The sequence below is a fragment of the Nicotiana tomentosiformis genome, chromosome 2 (assembly GCF_000390325.3).
Source record: "Nicotiana tomentosiformis chromosome 2, ASM39032v3, whole genome shotgun sequence".
NCBI classification, from domain to species: domain Eukaryota; kingdom Viridiplantae; phylum Streptophyta; class Magnoliopsida; order Solanales; family Solanaceae; genus Nicotiana; species Nicotiana tomentosiformis.
This window is the reverse complement of record NC_090813.1, coordinates 166,550,372-166,577,407: the sequence shown is the minus strand read 5'-3', so window position 1 is coordinate 166,577,407 and position 27,036 is coordinate 166,550,372. Positions and strand designations below refer to the sequence as shown.

At 36.3% G+C, this 27,036-nt stretch overlaps 1 long non-coding RNA gene across 2 annotated transcripts; it reads left to right on the top strand.

The window, feature by feature from the left end:
- The first annotated feature begins 11,739 nt into the window (after positions 1-11,739).
- On the top strand, positions 11,740-21,676 carry LOC117278277 (uncharacterized). 2 transcript variants are annotated; one of them, XR_011414380.1, is made up of 3 exons: positions 11,740-20,351; positions 20,688-20,757; positions 21,414-21,676. It is a non-coding gene; the product is annotated as an uncharacterized lncRNA (long non-coding RNA). The 2 variants fall into 2 exon arrangements; XR_011414379.1 differs by having other exon boundaries at positions 11,740-20,757.
- The last annotated feature ends 5,360 nt before the right edge of the window (positions 21,677-27,036 follow it).

Here is a 27,036-nt window from a genome sequence, read left to right as displayed (position 1 = left end):
CTTTCGTTTCTTATCGAGTTCCGCCCGAACCTACTACTTCTTCGGTCTCCATTATATGGCTGGTACCGATCCCTGTTTGGTCTCGATTCACGATCGATGTCTCTCTTGACTCTGTCGATGTTTCTGACGGGATAAACAGATCCCGAAGAGGCCCCGAGTTGATCATCTTCCACTCTGATCTTCGATTGATACCTGTTATGCACGTCGACCCAAGTAATGGCCAGATATTCTACCAGATTTTGTTTCAACTGTTGTGAGGCCATCGAGCTTCAGATATTGAGTCCCTGAGTGAAAGCTTGAACAACCCATTCATCAGCAACCGGCGGTAGGTTCATCCTTTCTATATGAAATTGGGATACGAACTTTCTGAGCATCTCGTTATCTTTCTGATTTACTTTGAAAAGGTCTGACTTCCTGATCTCGACCTTGATGGCACCAGCGTGTACTTTCAAGAAAGAATCTGCAAGCATAGCAAATGAGTCAATAGAATTAGCAAGTAAGTTGTGATACCATATCATAGCTCCCTTTAACAGGGCCTCTCTAAAAAATTTCAGCAGAACAGACTCGATCTCATCGTCCTCCAAGTCGTTCCCTTTGATGGCACATGTATAAGAGGTTACATGTTTATTTGGGTCGGTCGGTCCATTATACTTAGGTATCTCGGGCATACGGAATTTCTTAGGGATCGGTTTCGGAGCCACGCTCTGAGGAAAAGGTTTTTGCACGAACTTCTTGAAATCCAGACCTTTCAATATTGGTGGTGCTCCTGGGATCGGTCTACCCTGGAATTGTAGGTTTCCACCTTTTTGTCATTAGTTTCGATCTTTTTCTCCTCTGATTCTATTTGTTTTGTCAATTCTTCGAGCATCTTTATAATCTCGGGGTTAGCCCCGATTCATGTTCATTCGACCTTTCTGCGACCTGTTCATCCCTGCGGGTGACTTCCCGGGTAGATCGGGTTCAACTCTGCTCGGTGCACGACTTTGGTTCTGTAACTGAGCTATCGCCGCCTGTTGAGCCTGCAGCATTTCGAAGATCACTCGTAAACTGATCCCGTCCCCTCCAATATTTTGTGTATTTTGAGTTACCGATCGGGCTCCACCACGTACACTATTCTCGGGGTCAGTGGCAAGTTTGCGTCGATCGCGACATGTGAATTAGCGTCAATTGGGTCTGCGACCGGAATTTCGATGGGATCAGCAGGCGATACCTCATTACTGGGTGCTATGTTGTTATTTTCACCGTGGTACTCGGACTCGTTGTTAACATGTAGGGGTACTGATTGAGAGTTCGATATTTTGTATTTTAACCTGAAATCAGAGACACTTCAAAGAGCAAGCGTAAAGTAGTGTGTGTTATGGAGATTTGTATCAAATAACCACTATATCCTTAGCCCCACGATGGGCGCCAAACTGTTTACCCTCAAAATCAGATAACAATTAAATTTGTACATGATTTTAAGGATACGTGATCTAGCTTGATACAAAATGATAAATCAGATTGAAATTGAAATAAATAATGGGAAAGTAAATGCAAATCGCACAAGTTGTACAGTCTTAGCCTTAGAAGGTTAGCCTCCCTCGAGGCAAAAGTTCTTTTATCGATATCAGAACAGAATGACAAGAGAATAATAAGAACTAAAAATAATAATATATTGCTTTGGTATGCGTGTTATAATGCGTTCAATGAATTATCAGACCCCTTTTATACAATAGAGGAGTCCTACTTTAGGTACAATTCTATAGAAAGTAAAAAATCTCTTAATTTGCTGATTACCGGTTCCTTATTGATACGTGCCGAGATTTCCGCCGTAATATCCGACCGGTCACGGATATTTCGATCTTCAGTTAGTTATCCCAACAATGTCTCTCCAAGCTCGTTCGAGGCTAAGGTCGACATCGGACTCACCGCTAGTCGAAGGCACGCGTATCGACCTCGGGTCTTAGATCGGTGGGACTCAGGTCGATCTTCATTCCTTAGTTGCCACGTTCCAAACCTAACCTACCAAGTCGTAGGCAAACTCGATTTAGACCGTATACAATAATGAGTATGTTAACTTTAACAATAAATATTTTTCAGTCTAATTATAAAAATTTAGACATACCAAGCAATATATAATACGGTGCATCCAATATATATTCTAGGGACCTTACTCTGTCATAGCATTTTTTATGCTCCTATTATTAATTTAGAGAAAGAAAAAAAAAATTATGGGAAAAAGTACCAATGAAGAACAAAAAGTGGGTTCAATCTGTTAACGCCTTAAACACCGTTATTTGTGCAATCAAACCAACAACTACTTAGTAGACAATTTCTTAATATATATATATATATATATATATATATATATATATATATATATATATATATATATACACACACACACTAGTATCTACGAACGTGCGTTGCACGTTAATAATGACACTTGATAGTTTAAACATTTATTTATATGAAGGAACAATAAAATTTAATTAGTGAGAAAATTTTATGTATAATAATACAACAATCATCTAAATGCCGAAAAATATTATTATATTTGCATAATACATAAATTTAAAATAAGAAGGACATCATCAAAACTTACACAAATGATCAATTTTGTCATGCTAGTTAGATAGTTATGTATTACTTCTTCTAGTCCACTTTAAGTGATTTTTTGATTGTTTTCACACTTAATAATGTAATTGACCATATTAACCTTAAAGTGGACCGGAGAGAGTATAATTTTAAAATATTTAATGTGATGGTATCTTACCGAATACTTCTTTGTTGACGATATTTTTTTTTGTGTGTATGTTTCCTCCTAATGATTTGGTTGTTCTGCCTTAACCAGAACTCTTGTTGTCGTTCTTGATATCCCTCTTGAAAGTGCAACATATAGATTGCTCTGCAATCTAGCTTCTATATACGTGCGTTGCACGTAAATATTTAGCCAATTTTTGAATGAAAGAATAATAAATTACATTTATAAAAAATTTGTATAAAGCAAAAATATTTATTGTAATGTAATTGATGTGAACAATGAATGCAATTATTATTATATATTAACATAATACTTGAATTCGAAACTATATAATTTGAGAGATAGTTACCAAGTGAAAGAGAGAGAGATATATAATTTGAGATAGATAGATAGATAATTAAATTAGACAATGAACCTGTATGGTGAAAATCATTTGGTGTTAAGTATTTTAAATATTTTTCCTGGTAATAGTTATTTGTATTATCTTGTGTGAAATCAAAATAAATAAATGCTCTGCTCTCACTAGGGAACTTGGCCATCAACACCTAGTTCGAAGCATGTTTATTTCTCCTGAGCTAAGATAGTTATTTTTGTCATGTATTTTTCATAATTTATATTTTTATTTAATGATAAAAATATTTTTCTTATTAAGCAATCTTCAATACCGCTATCACCATTGGGCTTGACATTCAATTAGTTTGGGAGAAGAACCAATTATTTTTAATTGTATGCTCTTCTTTGTTTTGACAAGAAACAAAATATCACCGGATATCAGATTCATTCACACTCTTATATTTTTTTGTTAGCCTAATTTTTCAATTTGATGTCGTAAATATGAAGTTACCATGGTGCATTTACAATTTATGTATTTATTGATTTGGAACTACTGATAGTACTTGACATAAATTACCTTCAAAAATTATCGTTTTGCCCAATAATTCCTCAATGTCCATTAAATTTTAAAGCTCATGCCGCCGGTGTCGATGGTATGACGCTTCTCCATATAAGTGATTTATCCCAGATTAATCTTTTCTATCGATATAGCATATCTTCACTATACTTTGATATTTTTATGATGGTGGTCTCGATTATTTAAAGAGGTATGTCAAATTTAGAGTGAACCATATGCCCTCTTGATAAATTCGTTATTGCTATATATACCACTTATTATTATAGGTAACATTATCATGCCTCTCGGTGTTTCAAGTCATGTACAATATAAGAATATTCTTTCGATTCATCCTATCTATCTACAAAGAACAATTCAGCAATATTAGAGTTAGACTTTTTGTAATATAGTTTTGAAAGAGAAAAAGTAAAAAGAATTAGTCTAAGACGATTGAGGTTTAGCTCTAAATTCTTTTTCTCAATTCTAACACAATATTGCCACGTTGTGGAATTTCCACGTGGCTTAGGAGAAAGTTGGATATTTTTAGTTTTAGGACTTTAATGTTACTTATTTTTGGACCGATAGAGTCTTTACATCTCTCTCTCTTCTCTCTCTTAGGGTTATAGAGGGGGCGCCGCTTTTTTGTTCTGTCAGTCACAATCTTTGCAAGTTTCAGGTAATTTACTCTATTCTTCTTTTGCTTTTCGGTTTTAGTTCTTTATTGTAATACCAAATGCCATTCAAACAAGAAAATCTGAAAGAAACAGAAACTATAAACTAAAATCTTCCTAAATAACACGTAACAACACATACTCTTAGACATAAATCTGCCTAAACAAGGAGAACGCTTCGCTTTATTTGTACTGCGCCGCCGGGGTTTTAGCGAAGCTCTCTCGTATTTTCTTTTCGTCTTCTAAAGGTTAGATCTGTTCTATTTTTCTGCCTATTATTGATATATATTCATACAAATCAATTATATTCTAATTGCTGTGTTGTCAGTGCTTTGTTGAAAAACACAATCTAATTACCTTGTGAATTGATTTTACTTGAGTTTAATTTTGAGATTTATTTGTTTTTATTTACTAATTAATTGATATCATAACTTTTTCTTCCTCTTTTTAATATCGTCTATGTGGTATTGTCTTTTTTTTGTTTTTATATATTAGATTTAAATTGTTCTACTAATTTGGATAATCTTGCTGTACTTAATGTTAATACGATTTATTTTTTTATTTGTTAATTCGATTTGATATATATTTATAAAGCTTGTATCTTTTCAGGTTCGTCATTTTTCTTTTGATTGTTTTCAATTGCATGTTTTTTAAATCAACTCAAGGTTTTATTTCATCCTTTTTTTGCGCTCCTTTGCTACGGGTGGGGCCTCACCAGTGGTAGCGGTGACAACCCCTCTCCCCCCTTTGTTCGGCTTCATGGTGTTTTGTGTATATTTCAGGTCGGGGCCTGTGGCTATTAGCGGCGAAAGGGACGTGTGCGTACAAACATTGAAGAACAACCCGAGTGAGTGTCAGCAAGGGGCGGCGGGAGTTGGACACGAACGTGCTAGGTTGCCGCAACATCGTCGTATATACCAAGGCAATTTCAAGGTTCTACTCGCGGGAGTTGGTACCTCCCGTTTTCCAGTTTCCCTTTGTTGTGTTAGTTAAATTGTTGTCATCTTAGTTCGTATTAGTTTATTCATCGTATTAGTGTGCCTGTAGTTGCAACTTGTCTTCTTCTGGTTTGGTCTGTTGCCTGGTATGTGATAGTGATTCCCCTTACTCTATCGTAGGTATAGTGGCTGTGGTCTGGGATGGTCGAGTGAGGTCATGTCCTCGGGGGAAACGGGTAAGGAAGGAGGTAGGGCAGGGGTTAGGGGGTAGGGCGGGAGGCAAGGGAGGTAAAAGGAACAAGGGTGTCTGTAGGTTGAGAATTGGGTCATGGAACATAGGTACATTGACGGGTAAGTCTATAGAGTTGGCGAAGATCCTCCAGAAGAGGAAAGTCAATACAGTGTGTGTCCAGGAGACAAGGTGGGTAGGGTCGAGGGCGAATGACACAGATGGGTATAAACTTTGGTACTCAGGAGTCCAGAAAGGTAAGAATGGAGTGAGCATCTTGGTGGATAGGAAACTTAGAGAGTCTGTGGTTGAGGTTAGACGAGTGAATGATAGATTGATGATTATTAGGTTGGTGGTTGGAGAGTGTATCCTAAACGTCATTAGCACCTATACGCCGCATGCGGGCCTAGATGAGGAGGTTAAACAGCGCTTCTGGGAGGGGTTAGATGAGATTGTGCTCCAGGTTCCGCCTGCTGAGAAGCTATTCATAGGAGGGGATTTCAATGGGCATATTGGGTCGACCGCAGGTGGTTATGGTGAGGTGCATGGAGGCTTCGGTTTTGGGGAGCGGAACGGAGGAGGTACATCGCTGTTGGACTTTGCTAAAGATTTTGGGTTGGTGATTTCGAACTCTAGCTTTTCAAAGAGGGAGAGGCATTTGATTACTTTTCAAAATGCGGTGGCGAAGACTCAGATTGACTATTTCCTCCTCAGGAGGTGTGACAGAAGGTTGTGCAAGGATAACAAGGTGATTTCGGGTGAGATACTCGCGACACAGCATAGGCTCTTGGTGATGGACGTTGGTATTATGTCAAAGAGGAGGAAAAGGTCTGCTCGAGGAAGACCAAGAATCAGGTGGGGATCCTTAGCTAAGGATAAAGTCTAAGAGTTGGAGGGGCGATTGTCGGCTATGGGAGCGTGGAGGAGCAGTGGTGACGCGAGCACTATGTGGTCAGCGACATCAGACTGTATTAGGGAGGCTGCGAGAGAGGTGTTTGGGGGCTCGGCGGGCGTCTCTGGTGGGCACAAAGGAGACCGGTGGTGGAATGAAGCGGTCCAAGGTAAAGTGGAAGCGAAGAAGGCAGTGTACCTAAAGTTAGTGGGGAGCATAGGAGAGGAGGAGAGGCGAGCACGCACGGAGAGGTATAAGGTAGCTAGGAAAGAGGCTAAGATGGCGGTCACGGAGGCTAAAACTGCGGCTTATGGTCATATGTACGAGGAACTGGGGAAAAAAGGCGTGGAGAAGAAGTTATTCCGGCTGGCCAAGTTGAGAGAGAGAAAGGCTCGGAATTTGGACCAAGTGAGATGCATCAAGGACAAAGATTGTAGAGTATTGATGGAAGATGCCCAGATTAAGAGGAGATGGCAGACTTACTTTCATAACCTTCTGAATGAAGAAGGGGATCGGGATATTGTGCTAGGCGAATTGGAGCATTCCGAGAGTCACCGTGACTTTGGGTACTATAGGCGTATCGAGGTTGAGGAGGTAGTGGGAGCTATGCGTAAGATGAGCAGGGGCAGAGCGACCGGGCCAGACGAGATTCCGGTGAAATTTTGGAAGTGTGTGGGGAGAGCAGGTTTGGAGTAGTTGACTAGGTTGTTTAATATTATTTTTAAGGCGAAAAGGATGCCGGATGAGTGGAGGTGGTGTGCGGTGGTTCCATTGTATAAGAACAAAGGTGATATCCAAAGTTGTAACAATTATAGGGGTATCAAATTACTGAGTCATACCATAAAAGTGTGGGAGCGGGTGGTTGAAGCGAGGATGAGGATGACAGTGTCTGTATCCGACAACTAGTTTGGGTTCATGCCGGGTCGTTCGACTACAAAAGATATACACCTTGTTAGGAGGTTGGTGGAACTGTACAGAGAGAAGAAGAAGGATCTGCATATGGTGTTTATTGACCTACAGAAAGCGTATGACAAGGTACCTAGAGAAGTTCTCTGGAGATGCCTGGAGGCAAAAGGTGTGTCGGTCCCCTACATTATGGCAATTAAGGACATGTATGATGGGGCTAAGGCTCGAGTTAGAATAGTAGGAGGCGACTCTGAGCATTTTTTGGTTGTAATGGGGTTACACCAAAGTTCTGCGCTCAGTCCGTTCTTATTCGCCCTGGTGATGGACGCGTTGACACACCATATTCAAGGGGATGTGCCATGGTGCATGATATTCGCCGATGACATAGTTCTGATCGATGAGTTGCGAGCCTGTGTTAAAGAGAGGATGGAGGTTTGGAGACAGACTCTTGAGTCTAAGGGTTTCAAGCTGAGCAGGACGACGACGGAATACCTGGAGTGTAAGTTCAGCGCTGAGCCAGTAGAAGTGGGCGTGGATGTAAGGCTTGAATCACAGGTCATCCCGAGTAGAGGCAGCTTCAAGTACCTTGGTTCGGTTATCCAGGGGGAGGGGAGATCGACGGGAATGTCACATACCGTATTGGGGTAGGATGGATGAAGTGGAGGTTAGCATTTGGAGTCCTGTGTGACAAGAGAGTGCCACCGATACTCAAAGGTAAGTTTTATAAAGCGGCGGTTAGACCGGCCATGATGTATGGGGCTGAGTGTTGGCCCGTTAAGAACTCATATATCCAGAAGATGAAAGTAGCAGAAATGAGGATGTTGAGGTGGATGTGCGGGCACACTAGGATAGATAAGATTAGGAATGGTGATATTCGGGAGAAGGTGCACGTGGCTCCCATTGATGACAAAATGCGGGAAGCGAGGCTTAGATGGTTCGGACATGTTCAGAGGAGAAGCCCAGATGCTCCGGTTTGGAGGTGTGAGCGCCTGGTTATGGAGGGAACGAGAATAAGTAGAGGGAGGTCTACGAAATATTGGGGAGAAGTGATCAGGCAGGATATGACGAGGCTCCAGATTTCCGAGGACATGACATTTGATAGGAAGATGTGGAGGTCGAGTATTAGGGTTGTAGGTTAGGAGGTAGTTGAGTCTTGCCTTACTTCGTACCATTGTGGGACTAGCCGGGTAGGGTTTTTCTCTAAGATAGCTAGTGACAATGTTGTGTCTTACTATTTCGCTTTTCAGTGAAGGATCTATTTACTAGCTATCGCTTTTGCTTTACATCTTTCTTCTGAATTTCATGGTGTTCTTATTTTTCCTATGATTGCTGTGGTGATACTAATATTATCTCCTTTTGTCCTTTTGTTTTCTTGAGCCGAGGGTCTTTCGGAAACAACCTCTCTACTATTTCAGGGTAGAGGTAAGGTCTGCGTACAAACTACCCTCCCCAGACCCCATTAGTGAAATTTTACTGGGTTGTTGTTGTTGTTGTTGTTGTTGACTTTAATGTTACTACTATAGTCAAATAACAATTTTGGTTGGATTTAAAGTTCTAAAATTAAGCAAAATCTTAAATATTAGTACATATTTATTCAATACGAATAGGTAGTTGTGATGCCTAAGTTTCCGAAAAATCCCAAAAGCCTTAAACTTCTTTTTGAATATCAGTTATTACTTGTAATTATTATTTGTTCTCTTTCACTTCTTATTAATGCAGCAAGTTTTGACATATATTCTCATTTTCCTCTATTACTCGGTCTAGGACTTTCAGTTTCCAAGTACTATTACCAAGATTAAAATTATGTATAACTTGCAAAAATATTGTGAAAACTATTACTTCTTTGGTTGAAAATATTTATTTAGCTGATTGTATATAATCGCTATATAACTTAAAGTTGTTTGGTCCACAAAAATTTAATGCCTGTTAAATATTTTGAAAAAGGTTACTTTTATGGTTGAAAATATTTATTTATCTAATTGTATATAGTTAATATATAATTTAAAGTTGTTTAGTTAATTTTTATTTTGGATCGAGGCATAGTTATTATTGTTATTGTATTAAAAATACTTTATCCAACTTTTTGATTGCAAAAATTAAAAAAATCATTTCAAAGTAAGATTAAGGATTTTTTCCTTCTGAAGAAGTAGATTTCCTGGGCAATCTTTAACTTCAAAAGAAACTTCCTATTAGAAGCAAATAGGTCTTATTTTTTCTTAATTTATAACAGATGTTAGAATAACTATCGGTTCATCTAAATTTTAAATTATTAATGGTGATTATAATTTTATCTAGCATATATTGTAGCAAAAAATAATTAATTTTTCCAACACGGAATTATCTTTTGAAGAAAAAATACAGCTATTGAAGGGTATTTTATCGTTTGTTGACTCAAGAATTTGTTAACTATAATTAGGGTAGTTTTAGTGCAGTTTCATTGGATGGGAGGACTTCAGACAATAAATATTTATTGTCTCTATATAGTTTCGGGAGAAAGCAAAAGTTTATGATATTAAGTTTATAGTATAGTTTTATTCAACGTAGAATAGAATGTAACTGACAAAAACCAAAAGGAATATTATTAATCAAATAAGGAAAGACTTATAAACATAATTTTAATGGATTTTAAAATCCTAAATATTAAGAAAATAGTAAAATGACTATTTTATCTAATATAAAATTTATTTTTAAGGCTATTTTGGTCACTTGACATTTTATTCGTACTTTTATAATAACTAGTCTCAAGGTACGTGCGATGCGCGTGTACCTCGTATCGATGAGTACTAATTTATTTAAAAATTATGCTTGAGTTATAAATAAAAGTGTAAGTTGCTGAGGATGATCATGAACATTGATAGTGTATAACTAACTCAGTCAAGAAGAAATTGTCTCTTAAAAATCCCAAATCATTAGTCAATAATTCAACTTAGAATTTGTTCCAATCATAATTTTAATTTTACAATTTATCATGCTTCCTTTTCAGCTTGAGCAAGAACACATAACCCTTCAAAACTTATATAGTACTGAAGGATAGTATTTAAAATATATCAGTATGCAACTAATAATTTATGAATAATATTTAAAATATTTCAGTATGCAACTAATAATTTATGAATGTCAAATGAATATAAAATCAAAGTTCAATAAAAACCAGAAAAATAAAAATACTCAAAAGGATAGCAAGCAAGTGAAAAAAAGGAGTTCAAATATAATATAAAATATATTATAGTGCATATATAAAGTTCAAAGTTAGCATGGAAGGAATTTATATGATTATTACACATTATTCAAATAAGAACATAGTTTAGAGAAGGTTAAATTAAATTAATTTTTATTAAATTTTAATTAATTTGATAATCCTAAATATAAGAACTTAATTCAAATATGGAGAATTTAATAAATAAAATTTCAGTTAATTTCAAGATATTACAAAGTAAATATTAAAAAAAAATATTAAAGAATTATAGTTATTTTGCGATGAAAATTTTATGCTCAAGGAATCCTTTTTTACGTGTCTTTTTGACAAGTAAGCTAACATTTAGCCTTAAATTTTTTCTAATTTTAGTACTACCTACTTCAATTAGGAAAGAATTTATGTAAGGTAAATCTCAAGTAATTTTAAATTAAGAATCTATAAAAATATTTCAAACAAGGAAAGATTTAATACTAAATTTTAATTAATCTTAAAGTCCTAAATATTAGAAAAATAATACAAATTATAATTTTGTCTTATATAAATCTAGCGCGCGCGCGCCATTGATTTCAACGTCTTGATGGTTTCTAAAATATTCTCATCAAATTTATGAGATAGATTAACTATATTATGTCGAAGGAAGACAGTGAAAAATAATTAGTTAGTAATTTGTGAATTTAATTTCACCAGCATAGTCATGAAGTGTATAAACCATGTGCAACTGAAATCGTCACAAATATAACTAACCTTCAAACCTGGGTAGGTTCTTTTATAAAGAAAAAGAGACACAACACATCTTTATAATAGACTTTCTTCTATATATATATATATATATATATATATATATATATATATATATATAAAGAGTTTCCGGCGTGATAAAAGTCTTAACCAACTCATCAATATTTTATAGGAACGAATTTGTATGTCCATGCTGATTTACCATAATTTTAGTTGGGCAATCTATTTATATGAGGTAAAATGTTATTTGTTTTTAACGTATTCCTATATATTAAGATTTCCTGCATAATTTGAATAAAGAAATATTTAACAAACATATTTTAGTTTATTTTAATGTCCTAAATATTAGAAAATTAATTAAATTATAATTTTGTTTAATGTGAAATAGCTTCTTAAAGAGCAAAAAAGACGAACAACATTTCGCTAAGGGCGTTCGTGCTTTTAATATAAATATAAATAATAATAATAATAATAATAATAATAATAATAATAATAATAATTATTATTATTATTATGTCAAATAAAATAAAATAAAAAGATTATTGCTTAATTTCAGTCTGGCCCTATGCTTTGGATAGGAGACAATAAAATGCCTAATATGTATATCAGTTTAACTTTTATATAGTTAAAGCATTAAATATTTACAAAATCGTATCACATAAAAATAAAAATAAACAGGTAAATTGCCTTCTTGTGACTTAAGAAATATGATAAATAACCTGTTACAACTTATTATTTAGACAATCACTGTATAGATTAGACGAAAAGGGCTAGAGTTGCCCATGTACTTTCCCTTGGGTTACATTTACACTCCGTTTTTTTCTCTCTATCGTTACCAAATAGCGTCATTATTGCCGTGATTGGCTAACGGCCCCGCTGCTTATCTTTGTCGGACAATGCTATATAGCAATTCCAAATTATCTGGTAATTGATTGAATCTAATAAATAAGAGATTTTAGCTCACAGACTCCTAGAGTCAGCTTGAACATTTACCGAGAAGCCTAATGATCATGTACAATAAAATGTGTACTTATATCTTTGTACGAAAATATTTTTGAAGTAATGTTTAGTTGAAGGTCGAAATTGTTACTCACGTAAATTTATAAATTAACTTTTGAATTAAAGTATTCCCACTTATAATATTGTATGTCGATGATTAACATTATATTGTAGCCACATGGGCCTAATTAGTTGTCTCCCGATTAATTCTCTCCTTTTACCCCCTTCTCTCTTTTTACCCAACCTCCCCACTCTCCTTTTTACCTAGCTTCCCCCCTCTCCTTTTCACCCCGCCCGTACCATATTTACTTAGTATCCCTACCCGCATGTCACAACCCAAATTTTCATTAAAGTTGTGATGACACCTAGTCTCAAATCGCTAGGGGGAACCAACAAGTATAACCAAGTATTCATGATACTATAAAGACATAAACAAGTCTAAATATGGATAACATCATAAAATAATTTTAAATATGATAATACATAAGTACAAAATATCTCAATATAATCCTAAGGGCTGATAGTACAAGTCATGAGATGCTAAAATCGAATAATACATGAGTCTGAACAAGTACATCACTGTCTAGAATAAAAAAAAGTAACAATAAGATGAGACGACTACAAGGCACTGTCATCCAATCCAAACAACTCACTCTAGTAGTCATGGACAGCTCTTGAGTACTGCTCGTACTGGGCTCACAATGTGCACAAAAATACAGAAGTATAGTATGAATACAACCGACTCAATATATTGAGTAAGCACCTTGGCCTATGTCAACGAAGTAGGTGATGAGAGTTTGTTTAAAAAGGTACTCGCTTTACAAACTTGTGCAGTTCATATGCATAGCAACAAAAGAGGGAGTGCACAAAGCAGCACAACAAGCTAATCGTCAAAGCATATCTCAATATGCACAGATAGAGCATAAGATGTAATGCACTCTATCTCGACTGAACAAGTCCTATGTATGTATTAATGCATTCAAATATTATATTTAAGGATATGAATCAAGTAGCATTTATATAAAATGCATCAACAATAATCAAATATCAAGGATATATGATAAAGACATAACCTTTTCATCAAACCAACACTTGCCAAGTGTCCACAACCTGCTTACAAGTTCTACTCAAGTGTAAGAACGCATCAAAAGCATATATAATAATATGCATTAATAAAGCATATAAAAATATGAATATGCATCACGTACCACTTATACAAACTAAATCTAAATCATCTGGTATCATTATCAAACCAAAAATATATCTGTTTCTAGACTTGCACTCGCATGACCCAAGGTAAATGGGTGATCACGTGATTCTAGAGGAATAAATTCATATCCATGAGCAAATAGGAATGCGATAGATCTCACACGTTCAACAGGAATATAAAATAATCATGCCCAAATCGATACCTCAATAGAAAACATATAGTGACACGCTCAAATTGATATCTCAACAAGAACATATAGTGACATGCCCAAACTAATACCTCAATGGGCACGTGAATGCACACGTCCAATACCTCAACTTTGCATATATATATATATATATATATATATATATATATATAAGAAATAATGTACGACTAAGCAATTTCATCATATAAAACGGGTATATAACATCTGTAATTTTGAACTAGCATATGAAAAATATCTATAATATTATGCTAACATAAATAATATGGTCAAGTAGTCATACAACAGGTAAAACATACAACAAATAAGGCATATAACAAACAAGACAAAAAAATCTAACAAACCACCCCAAGCATGGATAAACCTTGGCATCCGCAAATACACTTGTTACCTCGCATATGTTATCCTCAAATACGTAGCATACAACAAGAAGATCATTTTTAGGAAAAAGTTCCTCATCGATGCCAACCAAAATACTTACATCAATCTCGGGTTAGCTCTTCTTCAAAATGCGTCTTTTCTTACTCCAAGTTTGCCAAACGAGCCCGATCTAGCCTGAAGAAAGCTATACAATGTCAAATAAAGTCATAAGACTCAAATTGCTAAGCGAAAAATTCGATCTTGGTCAAAATTGACAAAAGTAGACAAAAGTCAACCCCTGGCTCACATGGTCAAACCCCGAAACAAGAGTCAAATCTCGATAATCCATAATCTCTCGAGTCTAAATATATAATTAGATTCTAAATTCGAGTCCAAATCGGTGTTCAAATAAAAAAGAGTACTTTTTTTCCTTCCAAATCAATCCTCTTTTCTACATTTGATTCTTTGATTCTAAGACAAAATTGAAAATAGATTCATGCAATAATCATAGATTCAAGTTAGAATTTCTTTACCTAATGAACTAGATAAAAATTACCTTAATTCAAGCTCCCTAGCTCCAAAAATTAGTTGAAATTACAGAAATGGCTAATGATGTAGGCTTTTTATTGCTGGTTTTTGCCTTAAAATCCTTCTCCGAATACCCCAAAACTCACCCGAGCCTCCTAGGACTCTTTCAAATCATCCCAACAAGTCCTAATACCTTTGGACTTATCCAAATGCTTGTGACATGAAGTGAAACACTATAAATTATATCGATAACTCAATTCAACTTAAGAATCTTAAGTTTTTAATTTTTATGCAATACTGCTGAAATGTACCTGAGCCTCGGGTCCTAATCCAAATATGCGTATATGTCCAAAATCATCATAAGAACCTATTAGAAGCTTCACACTATGAATCTAAGCTCGTTTACTCAGATTGTTGACCTTGGTCAACTCTATGAACTTTAAGGATTCAAGTTAGAAATTAAGTGTATCAAAATGCTATGGAACCCTTCGGACCCGAACCACCCTTACCCGCAAGTCACAAATCACTAAATGAACCTATGAAAATTCTTAAACGAGGGAACCGACTGTTAAAACTTAAAAGAATTGGTTGGATCATTACATTATCCCTGACTTAAATAAACTTTCTTCTTGTACGTACTACGAGTCATTTCGAAAACGTCGAATAGCTGTATAAACTCATCACATACATTCCCGCAGGTAATTTCATGTCCTCCGTACATGTAACACCATTAACACAACTTAACTGAAAATTCCTCCTTCAACCTTAGCTTATAAGCCTATAAACTTCGATATTCGAAACTTTCTACAAGATTTGATTCATGTATATATTTGTTGTATCAATCGCAATACCTGTGTCAATTCATAAATATACTTAGTGAGTGAAATCCCATAATATATCATATCCTTCTATAACCTAGCAACCATAAAAACAAATAATTGTCAAACTTTTACTGGTAAAATGCCTTGATCTGGTCTTACCTTACTTCCACTATACCATGGTGCCTCAAATGACAAAGAAACTTCCAAGGACATATGCGATCCCTCACAACTCTTAAGTCATTTACTTCTCTCATTAGAAAAGAGCTTTTTCCTGTTCTGAACTGCCTTGAAGCTTTTTCCCAAATCGGCCTTAACCAAGTCCGATTGTGCTAATTCTCAGTCTGTTATCTTTGTCTTATCGAGTACAAGCTTTGAAACTAACAACCACCACAAAATTCCACATCAATCTTTGAATAACATGGTTTGTGTACCATACTAGTAATTGTCTTAACATATCAAATTTGTAGAAAATAACAGATCATCTTAATCAAATCCCCTAGTCAATGGTATAAGCTCTCAACAAGTCACTAAGAATCAATGCAACTTACTCAATTTGTCCGTCAGCTAGCGGATAAGCAAAGTCAATCCAACTCAGCCCGCGCACCCAAACCACCTGATACAACTACTATAATCACATGGTGAGCCGTCACTCTATCAAATTTGATGATATAAGTACCTTGCGAAACTTACAACTTTCTAGATAACATAACAACCTTCTAGGTGATATATCGATAGTAAATAACATGTTGTATACGCAAATCTGACCCGTCATAGAATAGACAATCTCAATGAGCCTAAGTCACTCAAACTAATTCAAAACCTTTCTGAAATAGGTAATAAGTCTTTCACAACTTCATAGTGACTCGTTCTAACTTCCTCTCATGCATATCCTACTAAGTTTCTAACCACCAGTCTCAACTGCTGATATTAACCAATATCAACTCAAGTACCAAGAAGCAACATCTTGTATCCTTTTTCGTCATGTCCTTCCAACTACACAAGCCACATATGACTTGTTATACCCTCGTGGAACTCGAAGGCATTAAGTACTCCTAACTATAAGTCTCTAAAGTTCCTACTTAATTCGATTACCATTCTAATACAAAGAAAAAAAGGCCTATACCCTTTTGGGCCATACTTCTCAACAAAAAGATCTCCAAGGGAGATATCTCACTATACTTGGGAAGATCCTTCCTATATCAAGTACTAAGACCCATGTGCTCCTTCAAGCACAAGTTTTCTAAGGTCTTCCATTTCAGATACACACACCCAGCTATCTAACCATTAATACACTTTCACCGTCCACCTCAAAGGAGATAGCTTCACCTCTAAAAATTTGATCTCTAAACCTAAAATACAAGAGTCCTTATTCCGGTGATCTCTACCTATCTACCTAGAAACAACTATGAAATTAAACCTGAAAGCACCTGAAAAAGCATTTTCCCATCAATCCTTCAATTTTATGCTACTAAAAGTTGAACCTCAACGAGTATCTATCACACAATTACCATAACACTTAGTCGAATTGTTCGTAGACCTCATTTGCAAACATCCTCTATAACCCACTCACTTTCTTGGTGATAAAAAAATAGTACTACCATACTCTTAAGCAACTCAAATCATCAGTGTTGTCTCCAGCCCTGGATCTTCTACTTGAAGATGCATGAACTGTAATATTTACATATTAATACAAACATCACACTATTCATTACATCAACCATGATGCCATATCTAAGTACAAGAATTTTTTTTATGAACTCTAACTCCCAAGTATGATAGTTATTCTCAAATGTACTCCATTATTTTAAAAGTATACAACTTCAACCATCATGTGAGCCAATCACAACATGTGACAAAATTTTTAAACATTTAGGAAACATTAACTTATGTAACGATTTAACCGATAGTTTTGAGCTTTAACATTCTGTTCAGAGGTATGATGCCTAGTGTAGCTTCATATGATGCATTATGACTTGTGTGTATGTTTTTTTTTTCAAGAGGTTCAGGATTGATTTGGAAGAGGATTCTCAATTTGAAAATTTTAAGTTGGAAGAGTTGATCAAGGTTTGACTTTTGAGTAAACAACCACAGAATTGGAATTTGATGGCTTCAATAGGTCCATGTGTTCGGATCTGGATTCAGAGATTCCCAAAAGGTTTTGGCTATATTCGTAGTAAGTTGGCAAGTTAAAGAATTAGAGAGTTCTTAAGTTTGACCAGGAGTTGGCTTTGGTATTATTGTACTTCAATTATAGTTTTGAGACCTTGTATAGGTTCATTTGGTTGAATAGAACTTGTATGTGAAGTTTGGTTGTAATCCAAAATGTCTAAGTGTGATTCGGACGCGTTCGACATAGTTTGAAGGTTTTAAAGTTAAGAGAAGGATTTTGATCGATTCTTGTTTTAATATTATTTGTGGTGTTTTGAGCCCTTAGACAAGTTTGGATAGGGTATTTGGACTTGTTGGTATGATTTTATAGGGTCCCGGGAGCCTCGGGTGTGATTCAAGACCATTTTGGTTGAGTTTGGAGCAGCTGATGTGCTGGTGTGTTGCAGTGCTTTGCGATTGCGAAGCAAGGCTCGCTATCGTAGAGAAGGTTTTGGCAGGCTCACATTTGTTCCTCGCGTTTGAGCACGTGTGATTTCGTGTAAGCCTAGTGTTGGGGTCAGAAGCTTCGCGTTCGCAGTTGTTAGTTTACATTTGCATAGAGTTAGGTAGGCTGGTAATCGCGTTCGCAAGAAGATAGTCGCGTTCACGAAGGAGATTTGCATTGTGAATCCCGCATTCACGCAGGCTTGGGAATTGTTGGTCTTTCTGTTCACGTTGAAGGCTTTGCATTCGCGAAGTGTAGCTAGAGCTAGAGGCTGTTTGTCCTTCACGATCGCGAGGGGACTACCGCGATCGCGAAGATTAGTACCTGGGCAGATTTGTTAAGTTGATATTTTGCCCATTCTTTCATATTTTGAGCCCTAAACTTCGAGAGAAGGAGATTTTGAAGAGCAATTTTACTACTACATTGGAGGTGATAAATTTTCACTTTGATTTGGTTATATTTCTTGATTTTCAATGGATTTTTACACCGAAAACTTGGAATTTCAAAGTAAAGAATTTGAGTTTTTTTCTACAACTTAAGAGGGTAAATATTATGGATTTGGGAGTCGATTTGGACTTGGTTTTGGAATCTTATCACATATTTGGACTCGTGGGGTTATGGGTAGTCAGGATCTCGGGTTTTGACTATATGGGTTAGGGTTGAATTTTGTTGACTTTTGGAGTTTTGATTAAAGATTAAAGCTTTATTGTTTGGAATTGATTTTTATGACTTTATTTGGCGTTATTGAGTTGTACTTGACTATATTCGAGTCGTTTGGTGTTGGATTTGAATGAAAAAGTGGTTCGTTGTTGATTGAAGCTTGTCGAGTGTAGGTAAGTCTCTTATCTATCCTTGTAAGAGAGAATTTGCCCCATAGGTGATTTGTTTGCTACTTGCTATATGATTTAGGAGCCACATATATGCGAGGTGACGAGCATATATGCATAGCTAGGTTATAACCATAGACAGATCAAGATGGGACCATGATATGCCTTATTTGGACTTTATGAATTATTTATTCACGTTTCCTTGATTTTATGACTACTTGTTGGATCTAAAACATGATCAAAAGCCATTCTAGAATTATGATTTGTTAATTTGAGCATGACGAACTTCTTTCATCATGTTGAACTTTCTAATTCGACCATATTCATACAATTTCCTTGATTGACTCATGATTTAGTGATCATTGGCTCTTGTTGCTCATGTTTGATATTATGACCAAACATCAGGATATTAAATGAACAACAATTAACTGTCATAGAAGTTGAATTCCATGATTATATATAACCATCTCTTATTCATGTTATTATTGTGATGACTCGATAGGTCATTTTGAGTTCAAGCCCTTAATTTTGTGTTTCTAGACCTCGATTAGATCCATTTAGTATTTCTCGATTTGCGTACGCAATCCGTATCTTTTTTCTGGAAAGATTTTATGTGAACAATTGAAGAAAAACATGATTTTTAGCTTTAAAAATGATTTGAGTTGACCACGGTCAATATTTTGTGTAAATGACCCAGAATCGGCATTTTGACTATCCGTTTAGGCCCGCATCGTGATTTTGGACTTGAGAGTATGCCTAAATTTGAATTCAGAAGTCCATAACTTAATTTTAGTTCATTTGTTGAAAACTAGTAACTTTTAAAGATTTCCTAGGTTTGACCGTAGGTTGACTTTATGGCTATCGGGTTCGAATTTTGGTTCCGAGACTTGGTATGGTCCATTTTACTATTTAAAATTTTCTGCAATTTTTGGTGCAAAACAGAGTTGATTTGATAGGATTCGGATGCTCGGTTGTGAATTTGGAAGTTGAGTTTCTTTGAAAATTTCATGCATTTTGATGTCCAATTCATAGTTCTAGGTATTATTTTGGTGTTTTGATTACGCGAGCGAGATCGTATGATGTTATTTCACTTGTGTGCATGTTTGCTTTGGATCCCAAGGGGCTCGGTTGAGTTTCAGACCAGTTTGGACAGTGCAAAGATTGCTGGTGCAATGGCCAGTTCTAGTGTCTGATGCAGATCTCACATTTGCGAGGTCAGGCTCGCATTTGCGAGGAAATGGTTCGCAATTGCGAACAACGCATGATCACTTTTTTTTTTTATCATTTGGTTGCATTTGCGATGCCTGGCAATAGTAGAGTATCTTTGCAATTGCAAATATTGTGGCCGCAATTGCGAAGGTGGGATCTTTGCATTTGCTATCATTTTGTCACAACTTTGACTTCTGGGCTTCTGAGAAAGGGCTTGCATTTGCGATCCTTGTCTTGCATTTGTGATGGTTGCAATCGCGAACATGACATCGCAATTTCCACATCTGCAGCTGGGTAAAAGAGGGAGAAAACGGGACTTAGCTCATTTTACACAATTTCTCAACCCTAAACACTCTAGAGACGATTTTCCAAGAGGCTTTTCTTCCCAAATTCATTGGTAAGTAACTTTAATCCATTTCTTTTCAATTCCCCATTACTTTTCATGAGATTTTAACATCAAATTTAGGATTTCCATGGTAGAATTTAGGGATTTGGGTAGAATTTGGAAATTTTTGTAAAATTGAGATTTAGACCTCAAATTGAGGTCAGATTTCGAAACAAATCATATAACCAGGATCGGGGGTGAATGGGTAATCGGATTTTGGTCTGAACCTCGAGTTTTGACCAAGCCAACCCAGGATTGACTTTTTGAAAAATGATCAAAATTGAACCTCTTTCATTAATGGGTAGTTTTAAAAGTCTATTTTGAACTATTTGACCTATATTTGGCTAGATGTGATTGGTTTGGAGGCTAATTCTAGAGGAAAAGCCGCAGTTGATCATTGATTTGGTTGCGGAGTGAGGTAAGTGTCGTGGTTAACCTTGACTTGAGGGATTAGGACTTGTTGTTCTATTTTCTACGTGTTTTATGTTTGGGGACAACATATATGTGAGGTGACGAGTATCTATGTGTTGTCATTGGGTTAAAGCATGCATGTAGATGGTTTTCCGCCTCAAGTTTTATTATTTAGATTTGTATTGTTGCTTGGTAAGGAAGAGAGAGAAGTACGAAGGGTGTTGTTGTGCCTTATATGCATTCATTATCATATATTGTGAGATTTGAGAGTAAAAGCACGAAGGGTGATGCCGTGCCGGTGAATAAAAGCACGAAGGGTGATGTCGCACCATTATATTCATGATATTACATGGCGAGGACGAGAGTAAAAGCACGAAGAGTGATGCCGTGCCATTCATCTTCATTTCATTGCCTTGTTTGGTTTTCGATTTTGGTGATTTCATACTTGTAGTTTCCATGATATCTCGCCTTTCGGATGTCCCCTCCCAGTTAATATTTTATCGTTCTTCTTGTTATTTTTGCTTCTTTATATATACTTGCACATGGTTTTTACGTAGGTGTCTCATCATAGACTCATCACTATCTCTTCGAGGTTAAGCTCGACACTTACGAAATATATTGGGTCGTTTGTACTCATACTACACTTCTGCACTTCTTGTGCAGATACTGGTATTGGTCCCAACGGTTCTTAGAGGTGTGTCGGCTCAGATCGCTTTCACTTCAGAGTCTCGAGGTAGATTTGCTGGCGTTCGCAAACCTTGAAGTCCCCTTCCATTTCCTACCTTTATTGTTTATCTCTTTCGAATAGTTGTATTATTTCAAACTATGCTTGTAGACTTCTAGTTGCTCATGTACATGTGACTCCGAATTTCTGGGAGTGGTTAGTATCACGTTGCTTATATTCACACTGTTAAATTTGGAGTTTATTTCTTGTTTAATGTCATTACTTTGTTTTAACTGTTTAAAATTGGTTAATTTCTTTATCAACGTCGGCTTGCCTAGCAAGTGGATGATAGATGCCATCACAGTCCCGAGGTTAGAGATTCTGGGTCGTGACAAGTTGGTATCAGAGCACTAGGTTGATTAGGTCTCACAATTCATGAGCAAGCTTAGTAGAGTTTGGAGGATCGGTAGACGTCTGTACCTATCTTCTAGAGGCTATGGAGTTTTAGGCAAATTTCACTTCTTTCTTTACCTATCGTGCGGTTTTATTTCTATTATTGAAGTTTGAACCATTTTACTCTTGTTCTCTTGTAGATGGTGAGAACTCACACAATGTCTACAGCCAGGCAAGTGCCAGTGTCACGACCCAAACCGATGGGCCGCGATAGGCACCCGTTACCTTACTCAACCGAATACCAACATAACGTAACTTTTCGTATCATACTATCATAGATAACTGAGCCGGAGAGGTTGCCATGAGATAGGTAGATTACAACATGTAATACCAACTTATACATAAGACATGTGGGCCTCTGAGACCAAAATAACCACTCGTATACTGAACATAGGCCGACAAGGCCATACAATCTTTTACGTACATGACATCTGTCTACAAGCCTCTAAGAATACATAATTGTCATAAAGGTTGGGATAGAGCCCCGCCATACCAAACAATACACATCTAAATCATACTGACCAAACAAGCAACTCCAGAGCAAATTGAGTGCACCGACATCTTCCGCTGAGCTGATCACCTACTTGGAGGACTCTCGACCTGCCTATCGAGACCCACGGGCATGAAACGCAGCGTCCCCAGGCAAAAGGGACGTCAGTATAGATAATGTACCGAGTATGTAAGGAATGAAAATCAGTAAATAATAGACATGAGAAAAACATGGAGTAAAAGACTTGACATGTACATCTGCATAGCTCTGTGAATCATTTCATTTTTATAATGTTATGCATATGCATATAAATGTCATAAATTACCTAGGTATATGCGTTCATAACATCATCAAGCCTCTGAGGTCATCCCATCATATCATTTCGGCCACTGTGGTCAAATCATCAACGTATACCAGCTTATCAGGTGGTGGACGTATATAACGTCGTAACCTTTTCCCATATCCGATATACATATAATATACGCGTATATAATGCCATCTGGTCATGGATCAATGTATATGTATAAATGCATGAAATGTATAAGAAATACGTTAATAAGATTTCTCGGAATGTCATAAAAATAATATGCCTATCAGATAAACTTTATCAAATACTTATTTTTCTTAGACCTATGAACAGAAAATATAATAATAATTCACATGGGGAATTAAGAATATAGACACCCCTAGTATTTCTATGAATAGAGTCATTTATGAAAGTTGTGTATTTTGCTCGTTTCATTTGTATCATTTGGACCATGCCAAAAGAAAGAAGGGATAGCCTTAACATACCTGAACCGATTCTCTTGACAATTCCTTTAACATCGTTGATTGCGACAACGCATAACGACAGATCTAAGTGGGGAAAGATCCGTATGATATTCTTGAGGAAGATAGCATCGTACTCCCTTAAAATCGCAAATCTCACGCTTTATCGTATTATAAAGTTTCAAACGAGCTATTTGAGCTTCATCCATTAGCAAGCTTAGCATCCAACGTTGCTGGTCTAATTCACGTCCATAATGATGCAAAATAAGGTAGTAATCATATCCAACTCCTAGGAGATTAAAGCTTCTCCATGTAAAATATGTTTTTCCCACTTGGTAAAATATATAGCAATTGTTTTTTATAGGCTTAAAGGCAATCTTTCAACTATGTTAGAAAGGGTGTAAAACACAACAGAAACTATCTACCTTAGGATTGTGTAAATTAATCATACATATGAAAGTACATTAGAAACCCAACCAAGGTAATTCCAAAAATTCTTACGTGTAAACAAGGCATCTTATGTCTTGTGACTTATAATGATATTGGTGCCACTTTGGCTTAGTTTAATGCCATATGGCAGCCCCAAAAATATTCTTATCCACTTAATACTATAATTATTCAAATAATTATTTAATTAATTAGGTAATATCCCATTACCCAATAATTAAGAATTATCTCAACTTTCTTAAAATACTACTCACTTTTAATATACCTTGTACACCTTACTATCATGGCCATGTGGTATCTTGTATGGTACTAGTCCATAAATACCGGGTATTATAGCTCGGGTTGTATTTTATTCCAAAATGTCAAACTTTGACGAAATTCCTTTTCTTCGATTTGCTTACCCTTTCTCCTTCACGAATTTACTCATCACGTATTTGAAATAGCATAACGCTTATAATTTCAAAATAACCTCATTCCCGAATTCACGTCGATTAACTTACGATGAAATTTTAACGTACAAAAATGCGGGATGTAACATCTCATTTCTGAGCTTTCATCAATTTATTTATTGCGTACTTTCACGTACGAAAATATGGGGTGTAACATCATTCCCCACTTTGGAACATTCGTCCTCGAATGTTGACTGATGCACTTATCATTCTCATAACCCACGGCTCCTGCGAATACTTTAGTACTCCTCTTTCTATCTAGGCAACTGTTCTGTGAATGAATCCCAAACGCCAGGGCATTCCCCTTTTTTGGACTCTTTCTCACACCACAACTCGTGGTCGGAATCATTCCAATCTTGTAACTGTTTCTATCTTTTATCATGCGGCCTGTACGACTCTGACTTTGTAAGTGCGCCTATGCGACTCTTCTCTCCTTTTTCCTCCAGCTTTTAGCCAATCCCTAGGCCTCATTTTGTGAACATATACAGAGCTTAATAAGATGTCCCTCTGGGCATCTATAAGTACAATGAAGTTCTTCGCTCGATACTTTGTCGAACATACGAATATTTCCATATCTCATTTCGTACTTTGTAACTTCTATCCATCCATTATTGATTTACCTCAATGTTGATCTACAATCTACCACTGATATATTGAAACTTCTTATGTAAAAAATTGCCACTAAGGCTTACGTTGCATCGAGGAATATTCGAAGTGATTTTCCTGATCCACTTAGCGGCGATACTGTACTTCAATAACCGTACTTTATAGCATCCTAATGTGACTCACTTACACGGGTATTTTAATCCTGTACAATTCATGAAATCCCTTCAAATCATCACTCAATCGAAGGTCCAAACGTCATCCTTCATTTATCACAAGTATACCCTCATTTTACCATCAGGCTATACTGAGCTTTCTATAACTTAGAAAAACCATTAACTCTCTTATTTTCATGGGCTTAATCCTAAGGACTTATCCATTCTCATCACCTTCTCACTCGCCCTTTCTTATCCTTACTCATGTCTTCCTAAAACCTTGTCGCTTTACCATACTTTAGCTTGGGACCTACACATATCTAGTTCTACTACTCACAACCTTCTTTCAACTTGCTTGCACCATAGATTTCCTTGTGTTATTTTGGAACATCAAGCGAGACATCACATCGTCTCAAACTCTTCTTTACTCTCTTAAATAGGCTTCTCGGTACCTAGAAACCATAGGCGGGATGATATATTCCGCTGACGACGCCGCTATCATTCCTGGATACTGAATCCCAACACTTCTAGCCTTCTATCCGAAGTATGGACTATTCACGATCTTCTGCATTTGAGTATCTCATACGTTGTTCACCTTTACCTTACTTACATTAAAATCTCGCATCACATCTTCTATCTCTTTCATGACCTCCCTTCCACATAGGTATAATTCACATTTGTGACTTGGAGCATTATTATAATACTTGCACCTATAGTGCATACACACTCCGGTGGGAACTTCATATTGACTTCTTATGAGGCTGGTACTCTTCTAACTGACTTTATCGTAAACCATTATAGAATATGGCTACTGTACTATCTCTCTTGTACCTATGATATTAAGAGTGATCCTGCAATGTTCTCAATCATGATTTCTATAATTTTCTGGGTCTAATAATCAGACTCCTGATTTACTTCGTTGTTGTAACTCTTTAGTTTCCTCTTCCTTCTGATCAGCCTTTATGTAGGCTTAAGCTTTCTTATGATCTGTGGCTTACGGTATTAGTTATTACTTTAGCCTTTCGTGGGCGCTATGGAATTTCATGATACAATCTTCTGATAATTCAATCTTTTGTCTATGACCTGGACTCAATTCCTTCTTTTAACTTATACTGGAGTCTTCTACGGCTGTATGATTGTCAACATATATGCTGCATGGATAATACTCCAAAATCTTGAGTGCATTCATAACGTAACTAACTCTAGATCATTGATCGAATAATTCCTTTCTTTCCTTCTCAACTTTCTTTAAATGTAAGCAACTACTTTTCCTGGTCGTTCTGCCACTTGTTGCATGAATGCGTGGCTTATCTTAGTGCCCACACATATTGGAATTCCGTACAACCCATATGATCTTGAATATCACCTTTTGATTTTTGTTTTCTTCTTCCCGTTCATAGCCACGATAGGTGCCACTTTCTTATGGAGTACATACAATGTTGTTGTGAGATTGTTGTTACAAGACCATTTTTTTCTTCAAGTTACTATGCTTAGGTTGAAGCCTTCTTCCTTATTTCCCTAGCTAGTCTTTCGTTGTAGTACTTAGGGAAGACCTTCTGACTCTTGTAAAGTTGTGAGCTTATTACATCGTATACTTGAAGGAACTTTTGATGTTCTTCCTAGTGAGACTATCTTTTATTTCCATAATGTTTATACGGTACCTTTAACTACACCAACTCTTATCTGAATATTTCTCAAGTATTACAATGACATTACTGCGAGGCTGAATTCACTATATTGGGTTTTACTATGTTTATCTAGCACAATTTGCTGACTCGTCTGTAACCTCCTGTTTAGCCATAACTAGGCTCTTCCTGAATCAATTACTAACTACTCGTTGGCCCATTCCCATATCAATATTTCGCGTAATCTATCTTGGGTTATTTACTTTGTCTTAACTTACGTATCGCACTGGCTCCTTATCTATCAATAACATCTCGGGCAGGGACCCTTACTTCTTTTCCTTGACGTCGTGTTTGCATAATGTTCTGGAATCGTAGCATATCTGTAGGCTTTGAATAAGTGCAATCTCATCCCTTTTTCATTTATATATTTCCGCATTCTTCCCTTACCATTCCATAATTACTAGAACCACTTAATTCTGACTTATTACCACATCACTCCATATTCCCTTCTTTAGGGGAGTACTAAGAGTTGGAGCTACGACGACCTACCTATAGATGTTTTACCTCTTCATCTTTGGCATCCTTTCACATCATCGATGACCTTTATTCGCCTTGCGGTAATACTTCTGTAC